This window comes from Humulus lupulus, chromosome 5 (assembly GCF_963169125.1).
Source record: "Humulus lupulus chromosome 5, drHumLupu1.1, whole genome shotgun sequence".
Taxonomy (NCBI): Eukaryota; Viridiplantae; Streptophyta; class Magnoliopsida; order Rosales; family Cannabaceae; genus Humulus; species Humulus lupulus.
The window spans coordinates 20,344,227-20,349,036 of record NC_084797.1 but is presented as its reverse complement, the minus strand read 5'-3'; positions in this window follow the sequence as shown (position 1 = coordinate 20,349,036).

Genomic DNA, 4,810 nt, shown 5'->3' with positions numbered 1-4,810 from the left:
ACTTTGGGCAACTCTTCTCTAAAAAGTTTCCAGAAAACTCCCAAGTCTTAATAACACAGACTCGTGGACTAGGCAAAGTTAATTGCTGAACCACGTAAAAATCCTCTGGTTTTCCTCTTTATTCATTTTCACCAATATTTTATTGTTTAATTGCTCTACTATTTAAGTTGACGAAAAACGGCGTCAACAGTTTCGTGCTTTCATTGAGAGCCATTAAACAGTACGTGCATGAGTCTGTTCAGGAGCCTCTCGAATCAACAATGGCAGCAAATGATCCCAATATTCCTGAAGAGGAGATTTTAGATGAAGTTGAGTTCCCCCGGCGCCCTAGAAAGCAGCCTATGGGGAATTCTGACCTCGATGAGAGGAGTGGATCATCCGATTCTCGGGACCACCTGCCCCCAGGGATGACGAGGACATGTACTACAATCCTGAACGATATGTCCCAATAGTGGAACTCAAAAATTTCCAACTGCGAAAGCAGTTGTCAGAAGCTAAAAAGCGCAATGAAGAGCTAGCTAGACTAGCTGCTGAGGCGCAAGTGGCTCAAGCCCCACCTCCGCAAGATGCCCAGGATCCGCCTCTGCGGGATGTTCACATCCTACCGCGTAGGCCTCCGGGACGAGCGCGCAAAAATGCCACCAATCGAAGAGCAGAGCAGCCTCCGCCACCAGCAGAACAGCCTGCTTTTCCGAGGCCCCGGAGAAGTAATCGGACTGGAGATCCTACCAACCCAACTGCAGAGGCACTAGCCGGAGTAGGGAATAACCGAGTCTACTCGGAGGCTCGGACCCGAAATCATCGTACCACGCAGAACGTTGCAGAACCTGATCGAGTGAACTCAAGGCCTTCTAGGCCCCATAATGGATGGAAACCACCATCATCAATAAGGCACCCACCATCGCCAATAAGGCATCCCTCACCAACTCGGAGGAACGCCCAACCGACCCATGGTGATAAGGAAGGGCGAGCTGGGCGAAGGCGTGGAAATGGGGAAAATGCTAGGGATCATAGGGGTCCCCATCCCACGAGAAGCCAAATGTCTCGATCTCACACTATTGACACAAGGCAACCAGCAAGAAACCCAACTCGAAATAATTGTGCAACGAGCCATGTCAGTGAAGGCTCGGGTGACACTAGGTTTGTAAGTATATACGATCGTGAACGTAGAAACAATGGAAATCGAGGTGATAACCCAGATTTATGGGAGCATTTGAACCATAATCGGGGATGTGACAATCCCCCGAATTCGGACCTGAGAGACCATCTCAATGGGCACAAGCACCTCGCGCCGAGGTGGGGAACTGGAGATGTAATCAACGATAACCAGCTCCCACTGCTTCAATTCAGACCCCCCATAGATCCAGTCCAAGAAAGGATTGAACAGCTAGAAAGAGCATTCAGGCTCTTACAAAACGAACGAGGCCGGGAACAAGATGAAGAGTTCGATGAAGAACTCGAGCCCTTCACCCTGCATATTTCTAGCACCCCGTTTCCTCAAGGGTTTAGAATTCCCCATGTCCCACCTTTTGATGGGAATTCGTATCCGTACAGCTATTTAAGTACATTCAACACAATCATGCAAGCCAATAATGTGGGCTACGAGCTCAGATGCATGCTATTCCCAGCCTCACTCACGGGACCAGCGAAGAACTGGTTTGAAAAGTATAAGAGACATTTGATTGCTTCTTGGGATCAATTATCAAGAGATTTCAAGAAGCAATTCAAGGCCATGGTCGGCATTAGGCCCGAGGCGTCTGCCTTGAACAATGTCCGACAGTAGCCAAATGAGACACTGAAGAGCTATCTCACAAGGTTTAACTTGGAAGTCGCTCGAGCCCGTGACATCGATGACAGTGGCCATTTAATGGCTGTCTGAGGTTGAGTAATGCCTGGAAGTCCTCTCTGGGAGGATATGCAAAGGAAGCCCGTAAGGTCCTTAACCGAGTTCAATCGACGAGCTTAGAGGTTTGTTAATGTAGAAGAGGCAAGGTCAGCATTGAATATGACCTCTCAGCCCATAACTACAACAACAAACGCAAACTCTGCCTCGACCTCGATGGATCCTACGACCTCAAAACCCCTTGGGGGCAACCCTTCTAAAAGAAAGAAAAATGAAGGGAATAATCCTGAGGCGGAAGGGGGAAAGAAGAAGAAAGGGGAAAGGTATTTCTTCGTATACAAGGTGTATACCGAGCTCAATGAGTCTCGGGAGAATATCTACCTGGCTAATGAAAACCAGGTCCCTTTCAGACGGCCTGACCCCATGAGAAACAAAAAGGCGAAAAGAGACTCCAACAAGTACTGCGGATTCCATAGAGATATCAGACATACAACCGATGATTGCAGGAAATTAAAAGATGAGATCGAAGGTCTGATCTCGAGAGGATATTTCAAGCAATATGTGAGAAATCAAAACCCCAGTCAAGCTTCCACCAGCCAAAGGGCAACAACAGTACCACCTGCCCCGAATAGTAACTCTCGAGCAAGGGAGGACGAACGACCCCCTTCGATTGATGGAGAAGATGTCATAACCATCTCGGGGGGACCGCATATTGCAGGATCGGGCAAGAACGCCCAGAAAAGATATGTGAATGAGCTGAAAACTGGTGACAGGTCTCCCTACGAACCCGAACCCAGAGCTCCAAAATAACAAAGGGTTGAATCTCAACCCATAACTTTTACTGAAGATGATGCATCCCATGTACAGTTCCCTCATAATGACCCACTGGTCATAACCCTTCAGCTCATGAACAAGAGGGTACACCGAGTCCTGATTGGTAACGGGAGCTCAGTAAATATCCTCTACAAGGCAACTTTAAAAAAGATGGGACTCGCGCTTCTCGACCTAAAGGCATGTGCAACGACGTCGTACGACTTTTCAGGAGAAGGGATTGCCTGTATGGGATCCATTGAACCCCCCGTAACCTTGGGAGACTTCTCAGTCTCGACAACCAAGATGATGGAGTCTCAATGTAATGCCCCAAATTTCCTAATAAGGTTGAGGACCTTGATTAGGAGGCCGGGAGGGCCATAATTGATTTATTATGGTATTTAATGATTATATGCATGTTCATGTGAATTATATTATTATATGATGGTGAATGCATGTATATGGGCTCATATTTTAATTTCAAGGGCATTTTGGTAATTTGGCCGTTGGGGGCGTGATTGTGTAATTTCATGCATATGGGTGAATTATAATTTTACCACATTATATGTGGATTGGTTCGAGCCATTCGACATGAGACGATCATGGGGATGCAAGTTTTCAGTCTAGTCATAACGGGATTAAGTTCGGGGCTCGGAGTGAGTCTCGGGGTAATTTGGTGATTAGAATGTTGCCGAGAATTAAAGGGTAACAGGATGTGATTTATTGGTATTTGATAATTTTGAGATTAGCGGGAAATGGAGGGTGTTAATTATAATTAACGAGATAGGCGGGAAATGACGTTTTTACCCTTGGGGTGGCTTTAGAAACCTTAAGTGACCTAGGGGCATTTAGGTCATTTGGCAAAGGATATGTATCATTTAGATGGTTGTAGAAAACAGAAAAAACAGAGCATCATCATCCTCATCCTTCTCTCTCTGTCGTACACCATTTCTCCTTCATCTTCCTTTCAATTTTTGAGAGCCATCTTGAGGTATCAAGCTAGGAGATCAAAGGTGGGGGCTTAGGAGTTTGGTTCAATCATTGAAGGGGATTTAAATCAAGCTTGAGGTAAGGAAATTCAATCATGAAAATCTTATATACCCTGTTTTGCAATTAAGTTTTCAGTTGAGGATTTTGATGTGTTAGTTGAGAATTCATGGAAGTTCTTGAGTTTGGTAACTTGGGTTTTGATGAGGGTGAGTTGTTGATGATGTTTAGGGGTTGAATTGGGTGTTAGGTTGGTGTTTTGGGTTGGTTTGAAGGGTTGGTTCCAAGGGAAAACGCAGGGGAAGTCGAGCTGGTGCGTGCTGGCTGTTGCTGGTTTGCGTAATGTGCCGCGACCTGGCTATGGTGTGCCGCGGCTTGAGTGTGCTTCTGGGGAAGTTTTTGCCTCTATCTGAGGGTGAGCCGCAGCATGGCTATGGTGAGCCGTGGCCTGTAACACCCTAAGTTGCTAGTAAGGTTTAGGACCTTGATTAGCGTGCCTGGAGGGCAATAAGTGACTTAATATGTTAATATGTGAATTTGAATGAATATGTGAGTAGAATGCATGTTTAGATGGTATAAATGTGCATGTGGGCCCCGTTTGCATGATAGGGGTAAACTGGTAATTTTAGCCCGCTGAGGGCATGAACGCGATAATTGTATTGTGTGATTTGTACCGCTTCTGTGTGGTGATATCAATGTGATGCACGTACCGAGACAGTCCTAGCGAAATAGATAACTCAAAAGTCACAACGGGATTTTATACCAGGCTTGGGAGGAGCCTAGGGGTATTCCGGGGATTTTGTAATTTAGTTCTTGGGAGATAATGGTAACTGGTAATTTGGTAACTTGTGTAACCGTTAGTAACCGCTGAGAGTAACAAGCTTGGTTGGAAGAAGTGGTAGAATTGTAATAGATAAGAAAAGACAAGAGAGCCCTTGAGGTTAGTTAGGAAATGGATATTAAAGGAAGGGTAGAATGGTCAATCGGCTAAGGATAGATAAGTTTCAGCTGAAGGAGAAAGGAATACGTATTATACTTGGTGATATCCTAGTTTACGCTGAATTTGGAAGAAAGAACAAGAAAGAAAGGGGAAAAAGAAGAAGGAAGCTGAATTTGAGCCCTAGGAGGAGAATTGAGAGATTTGAAGTAACCAAGATCAAGTTTAGTCCA